This window comes from Rhineura floridana, chromosome 20, assembly GCF_030035675.1.
Source record: "Rhineura floridana isolate rRhiFlo1 chromosome 20, rRhiFlo1.hap2, whole genome shotgun sequence".
Classification (NCBI taxonomy): Eukaryota; Metazoa; Chordata; class Lepidosauria; order Squamata; family Rhineuridae; genus Rhineura; species Rhineura floridana.
Window position 1 is genome coordinate 15887301 of NC_084499.1, and position 11809 is coordinate 15899109.

The 11809-nt window shown below is 46.0% G+C and overlaps 1 protein-coding gene across 4 annotated transcripts in view; it reads left to right on the forward strand.

Annotated features, from left to right (window-relative positions):
- Positions 1-1145: 1145 nt before the first annotated feature.
- MAPKAP1 (MAPK associated protein 1) overlaps positions 1146-11809 on the forward strand; it is a 198172-nt gene continuing 187508 nt past the window's right edge. For 3 of the 4 annotated variants that reach the window (XM_061604012.1, XM_061604013.1, XM_061604015.1), the window contains exon 1: positions 1148-1402. The gene's annotated coding sequence lies outside the window, so the exon portion shown is untranslated. Of the gene's footprint in view, positions 1403-11809 lie in introns of all 4 variants that reach the window. The other variant, XM_061604014.1, reaches the window with a different exon arrangement.

Here is an 11809-nt window from a genome sequence, read left to right on the forward strand (position 1 = left end):
CGCAACGTGTGATGTGGAGACTCAGTCATAAGTATATGCACTCTGCACATGCTTAAAGGTACTTATTTTAATTATTATTAAACACAGGACCACAGCTGAACATCAAGAAGACTAAAGTAAAGACAACAGAAGATTTATGTAACTTTAAAGTTGACAATGAGGACATTGAACTTGCCAAGGATTATCAGTACCTTGGCAGAGTCATTAACCAAAATGGAGACAATAGTCAAGAAATTAGGCTAGGACTGGGGAGGGGAGCTATGAGAGAACGAGAAAAAGTCCTCAAATGCAAAGTTGTATCACTGAACACTAAAGTCATCATCATTCAGACCATGGTATTCCCGATGTCTATGTATGGATGTGAAAGTTGGACAGTAAAAAAAGCAGATAAGAGAAAAATCAACTCATTTGAAATGTGGTGTTGGAGGAGAGCTGTGTGCATACCATGGACTGTGAAAAAGACCAATAACTGGGTGTTAGAACAAACTAAATCAGAACTGTCACTAGAAGCTAAAATGATGAAACTGAGGTTATCATACTTTGGACACATAATGAGAAGCCATGATTCACTAGACAAGACAATAATGCTGTGAAAAACAGAAGGGAGTAGAAAAAGAGGAAGACCAAACAATGGATTGCTTCCATAAAGGAAGCCACAGACCTGAACTTACAAGATCTGAACAGGGTGGTTTATAACAGATGCTACTGGAGGTCGCTGATTCATGTTGTTGTTATGTGTCTTCAAGTCGATCACGACTTATGGCGATCCTATGAATGCATATGATTCATAGGATCGCCATAAGTCGAAATCGACTTGAAGGCACGTAACAACTACATTTAGCCCATGGCGTTGGAAGCAACGCTTATGGTCTGAAACCTGTTCAGCTTTTGCCCCCAAATAGTCCAAGTCCCTTTCTTCAGAATGGGACAGAGCGCCATAATGGGGCTAACGAATGCATGAATGGGTGGGTGGCGGAAAATAAAAGAAAAGGCGAGCACTAGGACCCAACGAGAACACTCCAGAGGCGAGAGTTATCGGCGCGGCTGTTGTTGCTCCTACTCTCCAGATAGCACATGCGCAGTACGCAACCTGTATTCCCTCGCCCTCCATTTCCCCCGCCCTCCCTGATGAACATGCGTAGAAAACTCGCCGGCAGGTCGCGCTTTCCCTTAGCACCGGTCACTTCCGAATGGAGGAACTAGCGCTTCCGGGTTAGAGCGTCTGTTACTGCTCCTTGGTGTCAGAGGCGTCTCCTGTGGCCCCGGAAGCGGCAGCTTCAGTCTCCTGGCGACCTTCCCCCTTCTTCCTCCTCCTTTCTCCAGCCCACCCTCTTTCAGCGCGGGGGTGGTAGGACGAAGGACCCAGCCCTGAGAGAAGGGACCGGCGACGCCCTCCAGGCCTGTAAGTGGGGAGCGGCGTCCCGGGCTCCGTCTCTTCCCGCCCACCTCCTAAGACCCTTCTCTTTCGCAGAGGAACCCAGGAGTCCTGGCTACCGGCCCCGCCCACTTTCTCCCGTCCCAAAGCCCCGCCCACCCCGAGCACCGCCCCTTCGAGAGGTGGGGGGAGAGGGAGACAACCCAGGTGTCCTAGCATGGGAAGGTCAGCGTCTCTGTTCCCCTTGTTCACCCCCCAAGATGGTTTGTGGCTGGTCGGAGAGAGTGCAAGGATTTGGCCCCCGTCTCTCGAACCTTGGTGGCTGCCAGATTGGGCTGCCTTGTGAACGGGTTTTTGCAACTTCTGGCTGGCGGATTTTCAGGACTCTTGTCTCTCTTGTGAGAGAAACCATGTGTGGTTTAGAAACAGTGTTATTTCCCAGAGGTAGGAACCTAAAAAGTTACCTTGTACTGATGCAAACTGTTGGCCCATCTAACCCAGTTTTGTCTACTCTGGCTGGCAGTGGCTCTCCAGGGTGGCTTTCCCACCACCTGTTACGTGATCCTTCTGGGGATGCCGGGGATTGAACATGAAATATTTTGCAGGCAAAGCTGAAGCAGGCTCTGAGCTATGGGCGTAGATTAGGGATCTCTCCAGATGTTGTTGACCTACAAGTCCCCACCATTTCTGGCCTTTGGCCATGCTGGCAGGGGATGAAGGAAATATAGGAAGCTGCCTTACGCCGAGTCAGACCATCAGTCCATCTAGTTCAGTACTGTTTACACTGACTGGCAGTGGCTCTCCAGGGTTTCAGGCAGGAGTCTCTCCTGGCCCTGCTTAGAGAAGCTGGGGATTGTACTTAAGACCTTCTACATGCAAAGCAGATGCTCCACCACTTCCCCCATTAATAAGTGACAGGCCCTTAATTACATAAATCAGCATTAGCAATATAGGAACTTAGAAAGCTCCCTTATACCAAGTCAGACCATTGGGTCCACCTAGCTCAGTATCGCCCATGCTGAGAGGTAATGGCTCTCCAGGGTTTCAGGCAGCCCTACCTGGAGAGGCCAGGGATTGAATTTGGGACCTTCTGCATGCAAGGCAGATGCTCTGTCACTTAGCTATGGCCCTTTCATCACCTTTTGTTGGAGCTGGAGTCCAACAACATCTGGAGGACGCTGTGTTGGCCACCCATCTACTCAAGCATTTTATTGTGTCCTCACTTAGACTGCAATCCTATACCCGCTGATGAACTTCTGAGCAGACATGAATAGGATTGTAAAGGATTGCGGTGTTGGTCACCATTTTGTCTAACCCAAAAAATCTCTTACGGAGAACTTAGGATATTGAAGAGCTGAACTGTGTTGACCAAAGAACCATGTAGCTATAACACTTAAATGTATGGTTCCAGCCTGAGTCTGTAGTGTCGATATGCCTGTAGGTGATGGTGGTTTATTGCTTTTTATTATTGGTCTTCATTTATTAAGTGCTTAAAATTGCTAGGCTGGGTACAGAAATTAAAAGTAACAAACCTTTATCTCAACCTTACAATATTTCACTAGAGTAGGGAGACCCTTGCTGGATCAGAACAAAGGTCCATCTAGTTCACCATTTTCCAGTAGCCTCTGGGAAGCTCATCAGCAGGGCATGAAGAAAATGGCCCCAGTGCCTGGTTATCAGGGGGTGAATTACTTCAGGACATGGAAGGGCCACTTAGCCATCATGGCTAGTAGCTGTTGATAGACCTAATGCAGGCTTCCTCAGCCTGATGCACTACAGCTTTCATGATCCCTAATCTTTGGCCATGCCGGCTGCGGCTGATGGAAGTTGGACTCCATCAACATCTGGAGGGCACCAGGTGGAGCAGGCAATGTTTGTGTGTGTGGTTTTTTATGTATAGTTTAAGTCTGTAGTAGAGAAATGCCCATAGGTATGCTACTTCCATATATTGAGAACTTCCACTGCAGGACAACATGAGAGTCCTGGAGAATCAGACCTAAAGGTCTGTCAAGGTCTAGCTCCTTGTTTTCCACAGTGACTAGCAAGATGTTTTCGTGAATATCTGTTAATTGCTTTTCCACCAAGCAGTTAGGGCAACTTCTACCTGTGCTAGGTAAGAAATTCCATGTCATTTTGGAACAATGAAATAAAAGGAGATACCAATTTGCCACATTGGAGGTCCACTTTGAATGTGACTTAATTTTTGTATAGAAAGCCCTTCTGTATGAGATAGTGTGCACAGAGATTATCTCATGTGCATGAGCTAGGAAGCTACAACTAGTCATAGCTTCCCAGGATGTGTGTATGTGGTGACACATTTCTGTGTGCGCACAGAATACACATGATAATTTACAGGTGGATTGCTAATATTTTCTGCTCTTGATTGTCTTCTGTGTAGGAATTTTAAACTTGAATTGGCTACTGTTTCCCAGCACATGTGTATGCATCAAAATACAACCATGTATGGTTGTCGCATGTCCTGAACTACTGGCAGGTTCTAAAATGACAGTCACCATGGCACCCGTAAAGGTCTTCATTGGCACCCCAGATGGGCACCCTGGAGTCTAAGCTGGAAAGCAGGCGTTTTGTGCCTTTAAAACTTGTAACTCCACATTTTTTATTTTTTTTTTAAATGTTTTTAACTACATGTAGTTCTATTTGTAAGCTGCCCTGAGTTCCAGTTTGGAAAAAGGGCGGGGTAAAAATAAAGTTTCAATCAATCATATTCAGGACCAGCAGGACATATCTGACTTCTGATGGTAAACATGAGGTTGTCAGGAGAGGGGAGGGAGCAACAATGACTGTATTTTCAGTTTGTCTTATGCCACACCCCCATGACAGCCATTTTGTGACTGGCGCCCTCAGTGCCCTCTCAAAATTTGTAATGTGCCCACTGGCCCAAAAAAGGTGATGTTCTTCACACTGAAGTGCTTTCCATACAGGAATGTGGTCACTTTTGAATCGGGCCCTCGTTGACCTGCACAATATGCTGTACTTTAAAGTTAATGTTTCAGTCATCTTTGGGCACAATGTGATACTATAATAGTAAGAAGCTCTTGCTCAGTCGTGTATAATGAACACTCTGCTTATTGTTAAAATGTGACATGATATTTTCCCTTCTCTATTTATTAGAGGATTTATGTCCCCCTCTTTTCCCCAGCTCTGGAGCGCCAAGTCCTAGATCCCCTCTCGCGTGTCAATCCACTAGATCAAGGGTGGCGTGCCTTAGGCCTGGGGGTGAATATGGCCCTCCAGGCCTCGCTATCTGGCCCTTGGGACTCTCCCCAGGCTGCAGCCCTCAGGAACCCTGCTTTGCACCTTCCTTGATGTGCCCTTGAAACTGTGATAATGCCTCTTGCTTGACTGGATGCAGGATGGAGAGAGAGGTGAGTGTGTGTAGAAATGTGTGGTTTTTGTGTGGGTGGAAAGTTGTCTACTGTTCAAATGTCAGAATTGTAGTGGTTGCTCCGCCCACTTTTTGCCTCTGGCCCCGCCCACCACTGACACGTGGTCCAAGACAATTGTCCATGATGGGATGTGACCTCAGGACCAGGAAAGGTTCCCCACTCCAGAGGTAGACCTTTCTTTTGTACCAGGGCTATTGTAGTGTTTACTGCCAAAATGCATGCTGTTAGGAACATACCAAGCTGCCTTATACTGAGTCATGCCGTCAGTTCCAGCGCAGTCTACTCCAGCCTTCCCGAACCTGGTGCCCTCCAGATGTTTTGGACTACAACCCCCATCAGCCCCAGCCAGCGCTGAGGGCACCAGGTTGAGGAAGGCTGATTTACTCCAGCTGGCCGGTTCTCTTGGATGAAAGTGATTTTCTGGATCCATCATATCCAGGGATCAGGCCCGGTTTTGGCACCGAGACCGCCCTGGCCACCCTCTGGGATAACCTGTGTTAGGAGAGAGGTAGGGGAATGGGAAACTTCTTAGCTCACCTTGATTCCTCAGTAGCTTTCAGAATTGTTGACTTCTGGGATGGCTGCCCAAGCTGGGGATAGGGGGCATTGCTCTGCGGCAGCTTCACTCCCTTGTTGCTCCCTGAAGGTGATGCTGGGAGATCCCCCCCCCAAGTGGTTAAATCTCAGGTGGGTGTTGCATTTAGAGCTGTGCTTCAAGAGGGAATTTGCTGTTAGCTGCTGATTTGTGAGGTTTGTTTATGTATTTTAGACTTGGTATTTCTTATGCTATTTGTTTATTTTTACCTTGTAAGTTGCCTACAGGCTTTTTGCGCGGGCAACTCAAAACATTTTAATTGTCATTACTACTGTTAGCAGTAGCAGTGGCGATATTGCACCAACAACATCTCAGGCAGAGAGGGTCTTTTCCAGCCTAACTACCCAAGATGCCAGGGAGAGGCACTGTTTAGACACTGCAGGGTTTGCCATTGAGTGACCATCCTCCCCTACACATATGAAGTGGGGCGCATATGGAGGGAGGGCTTCTTAGAAGGGTCTCGTGCAGCGGTTCCTCAGCTTTTGTTTCTCCACGGACCACTTGAGAATTGCTGAGAGTTTTAGTAGACCACTTCTTCGTGCTGCAGCAATTGCAATGCACCGTGCTAGATGTGGTATTATATTGCATTACAATTTGCATTCCCTGGAACTCAAATTGTAATACAAGAAAATACAATGCAGGACACAAAAGCAATAAAACACAATTAAAAATCAATATGAATATTTAATGTGGACATGCTGCGGACCACCTGAATGAAGCTCGAGGACCACTGGAGGTCCACAGATTACAGTTTGGGAACCCCCAGTCTAGTGCATATAGAGACATATATATTACACCAACTGTGTAGTCCCTGTCCTTGAAGGCCAGGGCACCCAGTCCGTAAGTGTGGTGGTTTGAGTTGCCATCCACTCCTGGAGAGAAACCACTGGCTTGTATTCATGAAAATGAATGGGCACCACTGGGTTTGGCGGTTGAACCTACTCCCTACCACTAGGGCCCCCAGCCACTGAAAATTAAACCAGCTCCTAATCTACATAGCCCCGCCCCTTCATCTGCGCAGCACCTTACTGGGTTTTGTTTTCTGTTCATGCTCCAGTGTGGTTCTCACAGTGGTTTAACAACCAATCCCTATTACCAGGGATCTCTGGAAATTATAGCTCTATGAAGGGAATGGAAATGGACTGTCTTCAAGTCGATCCCGACTTATGGCGACCCTACGAATAGGGTTTTCATGGTAAGCGATATTCAGAGGGGGTTTACCATTGCCTCCCTCTGAGGCTGAGAGGCAGTGACTAGTCCAAGGTCACCCAGGGAGCTTCATGGCTGTGTGGAGATTTGAACTCTGGTCTCCCAGGTCGTAGTCCAACACCTTAACCAGTACACCACACTGGCTCTCTATGAAGGGCATAGGGGTCTCCTAATAACCCTTAGCACTCTTTACAAACTAAACTTCCCAGGATGCTTGGGGGGGGGAGAGAGACCCATGGCTGTTTAAAGTGGTATGATATGCCTTTAAATGTATACTGCCTATGGTGCCTTTCTGCGAAATCCTGAATTTGGTCCTTCATTTCACCCACCCTTGCTTTTAACCTGTAAGAATATCCTCTCTAAAATCTCTGCTTCAGGAAGCTGTGATGGGAATTTGTGCTGAAAGGTTGGGGGGGGTCATGACAACTGCTGGCCCCCTGCCCAGTGTTTGGAACCAGGCTGCCCTTCTCCATGCTCCTAACCACACGGGCAACAGGCAGCTGTGATTGAGTTGTAAAGGGGTATTCATGTTACTACAACATGGAGAAGCACTTCTGCGAAGGAATTAGCACACGTTCTATGTGTTGGCTGCCATGCTTGTATTTCATGGAACATGTCCTGGGAAGACATGGCCAATAATGGCTTCCCAGCATTCATGAGATTGTCGTATCTGCTCTGTATACAAATTGGATGTGTGTTCGTACATGAAAGTGCGGGTTGTTTTTGTCTAAGTCTGCTTTAAGTGTTCACAGTTCTTAGCCCAAACTCCTGGCATCTGTTGGTTCTCTGGCCAGTGGATGTTTTCAGGAGGTTAACTTAGTATCCCGTTATTAGAAAGTAACATCAACTCCAGCGGTTACTTAGTGGTTAATTAAGGCCCTGGATCTTGGTGAAATTGACAAGTTGACCAGTAAAAGTCAAAATCACTAGAGTGGTTTGTTTATTTTGACAGATCTGGGTGAAAACTGGACACTGTTACTAAAATTAAGAGATTTTTTTTAAAAAAAATTGTGTACATCATAAATTTGAAACACAATGGCAAAAAACAATTTGAAAGCATCCTAATGTGGGTAACATAGTCCAAGGTCACCATTTGTCTGACTCAGTATGCCATGAGTGTTCTTTGATGAATTTCCAAAGATTGTAGCTGACCTCTCCTCCCCTGTACCCCCCAGTTCTCTGTTGCATGCAGGGGCCTTGGGGAAGGGAACAGTCTCTTCCTGTGCTAGGCTGGAAGACTTTCCAAAGTGGCAAGGATCCCTCTTGCTGCTTCCAAATGCCTTCAAGCAGTGTGTTGAGGTTACTGAATGACCTTGCCCCTTTTTTCCTTTCCAGGTGACGTGGGGGGAATAGCAAGATCATTCTTGCTTCCCTCCGCCCCTCCAGCTTTTCATAGGCTAAGATGATATTGCTGGTTGTTAGTCTGCTGCCAAAGCTTCCTGTGGCCTTTAGGGGAGTTGTTTTTTGTTGTTGCTGTTTTGATAGTATAATATATTTACTTGTGTGTTTAACGTCGTTACAAGTCTTTTGGAGACCTTCAGGTAACAAGCGACCAACAAACTTAATACATAATAATACTTTGCCCTGGGGTTTATGGACAGTCAGAATTTGCAAGATCTGTCTCCAGCCCAGTACAAAGTGAGATGCTCTTCGCTCCTCTCCTCTGTGTCCTGTGCACACAACAGAGGACTTTGGGAAGGGGTGACATCTACTAGACCCACTCAGTGCAAAGTGAGAGATCTGTCCACCCTCCAAACCTCATGGGTTGCAGAGTAAATTAGGAGAAGAGGAGGGATGCCTTGGATCAGGCCTTTTCATGAAAGTGGTCGCCAGGAAGAGATTCCTGGTTGCGAGCATCAACCTGGCAACTGTATTCGTGAAGCCCTGATTCTTTGAATATTTTATTATACGGCATAGCACTCCAATAATGGACACGTTTAAAAGCTTGAAATATTCATGGCGATTCAAATTGTCCTTAATTCACATTACAGCTTTCCATAAATTAGGGATGGCAAGATACAAAATTTCATTTTGTTTCTGACGAATCAAGCGGCTTTCTGGCTTGCCGAATTGGAATGCTGCTACAAGAGGAACAACTACAAAACCTCATAGCTGCATTATATTTCTGCTTCCCCAAAACTGACATTGTGGATTCAAGTTATTTTACAACAGAAGGCTGATGCGTAATGGTTGGGAGGGTTGGGGCTTCCCACGTGGTTAGTTTGCATCCGGGCGTGAGCACTGCACACCATTCCCCGTTACTGATTGCTCTTTCCCATCAAAGAGCTGCCTGACCTGCTATTGCATGTTTGTTTATTTGGACAGTATATATATAGTGCTTAATTACAATCATCTCCAAGCCAGGGGTTCCCAAATGATGGTCCGCAAGCTTCATTCAGGTGGTCCCTGGCATGTCCACATTAAAAATGTTAATTGATTTTTAATTGTATTTGCATTGCGCTTTTTATTTCATAGAGTGTATTTTATGGTATTGCAATTTGAATTCTGTGGCATGCATATTGTAATGCAGTAAAATACAACAGAAGAAGTAGAAGGCACAATGAAAATACAATTAAAAATCATACAGCATCTAGCACAGCGCATCACAATCGCTGCAACAGGCAGAAAAATCATGAAGTGGTCAGCCAGGACTATCAGCAGTTGTCAAGTGGTCTGTTTGGGGAAAGTTTGGAGCCACTGCTCTAAGCGGTATATAAATCGGCCAAGCTGTTTTTCAAGAGACTGCAAACGTTTATTTATAACTTTTATTTATAAAAGTATGTACATGCCACCCTCTCACAAATCATCAGGGTGGTGTACAGCAACTTAAAATCATTTAAAAGCAATACAAAACAATGATTAGGCTGATGGGCTACTTGAGGGAAAAAACATTTCAAACAGCTGCATAGGCCTGTCAGCACAAAAATATCTTCAAGTGATGCCGGAATATTTATTAATGAAATTATTGCACATATTTTGCAAGATATTGCACAGGCCTCTCAATTCTATGCCATTGGCTTAATTGTGCGGCTTCTTTCATAACTCAGAAGTCTCCCCTTTTTCCCTTCTCTCCCCCACCCATGTATTAATTTTTCAGAAACCGTTTTATTTGAGACACTCACCTGTTGAAGTGCTTATGCATTTTTTTGTTATGGAAACCTTCTCTGCCTTTGTAGCCTCGACTGTTTGCGTTCCAACATAATGAGAAGACATGATTCGTTAGCAAATATAGTAATGCTGTGAAAAACAGAAGGGAGTAGAAAAAGAGGAAGGCCAAACAAGAGATGGATTGATTCCATAATGGAAGCCACAGACCTGAACTTACAAGATCTGAACAGGGTGGTCCATGACAGATGCTCTTGGAGGTCGCTGATTCATAGGGTCGCCATAAGTTGTAGTCGACTTGAAGGCACATAACAACAACAACTAAGTTCCAGGCTTCCAAAAGTCCAAACAGGGACGTAACTTAGACTGAGTTAGACCATTGGTCCATCTAGGTCAGTATTGTTCACACTGACTGGCAGCAGCTCTGGAGATGCTTTAGATTGAACCTGGGACCTTCTGTGTGCAAAGCAGATGCTCTGCCACTGAGTAAAGGCCATCTCCCCCGGATATATAAAAGGTATGTAGGAAACAGCCTTATATTGTGTCAGAGCATAATGCTATCTAGCTCAGTAATGTACACACTGACTGGCAGTGACTCTCCAGGGTTTCAGATTGGGGTTTCTCCTGGCCCTACGTGGAGATCATGGGGATTGAACCCGGGACCTTCTGCGTGCGAAGCAGATACTTGCCTTCCCACAGTCTGTGAGCACATGAGGCCAAAGCTAATGGGCATGTCCCCACACTCCTAGCTGGGGCCTCTGGGGAACGTGGGGGCATCAGTGAGAGGGCCGGGGAGGTCATTGATCAAATCCCTTGTCATCCTGACCTATCTCACATGGCTGTGGTGAGGATAAAGTGGAGTAGCCCATATCCATGCTCACTGCCAGCCTGAGCTTACTGGAGGGAGGGTGGGGTGCACATGTTATTATTAGCAAAAATGATGTAGCCCCTGGAAAAGGGGTTCTGAGAGTCTCAGCTTTCAATTTTTTAAGGAAAGCAAGCTTCTGGGCCTTATGAAGATAGGCATGGAAACATTTGGGCAGAGCCTGATGAAATTCCCATAGGCGGAGGGTTTGCTGAATAAGATTTCCAGGGTTCAAGGGAAAGGGCTTCAGTGCCCTGCATCACTTCCTGCCTCTCTGTGCAGCTAGCAGAAGCTGAATATATTATGCATAATAAGTATATGGGTGCAAATTTGAATAATTTGTACAGGTTGCAGGATTCTGCTTTTGTTGGTGCTGAGCTTGAGTGACCTTGGTGAGGTAATACACATCTAAAAGCACTCACAGCCTTGTCTCGGTAGTAAGGCCGGTGTCAATTGACTGGCTGTGCCTCATCCAGCACCTGGAGCACAGCGCGTGGAGTAAGAACCAGCAATGTTGTTCTTGCTTTTTAGAGCATCTTCAGCGTGAGCCTTTTAATGCCTGCCCTTACTGTATTTGTTGAACCTGGAGGATTCCAAAGGCAGGCAGTGTTTGCCTGCTGCAAGTAGTTTTCAGAGAGCGAAGGGTGTGTGGGTTTGATTTGACTGTTTGCTGATCTCTTCAGTGCATCTTTGGGCCCAAGATTGCTGTGACCTGGGAGAAACCAAATGCACCCTCTCTCCCCTCTTAAGCGATTCATCATGATGAAGTTGTCAAACAGTTCTGTAGCCAATGCTTGCATGTTTTTGCTGTAACTCTCAAATATGGACGGTCGTTGCTTCTCCAGCTGACCAGTTGATGAGTGTGGCTTTTGCATCTGTACAATGTCGTTGCTCCAGATTTCCGTTCCATAAGGAGACTGGGTTGCATGCGCCCATGTATCAAAGGCTCCGGGTCGGGCTGCAGCTAGGGATGGAAGAAGGCAGCAATTTCCCTTCTGACCTGTATTCGCCACAGTCTGCACTGTTTCCATTCTGCTGCAGTTCGGTTGCCACCAAATAATACGTTAATGGTCTCGTTCTCCCCTGTTTAACATAAGTCATGTAACTTACATTTATTTCAATGTAAAGGATACACATTTCAAAAGTCGTGAGTTACGTATGATTTGTGGGCTTTCAAGAACCAACACCAGTGTGTATGAATGCCAGTCATATTTGCTCAACTGATTTGTCTTCTTGACCCCACCAGACAAATA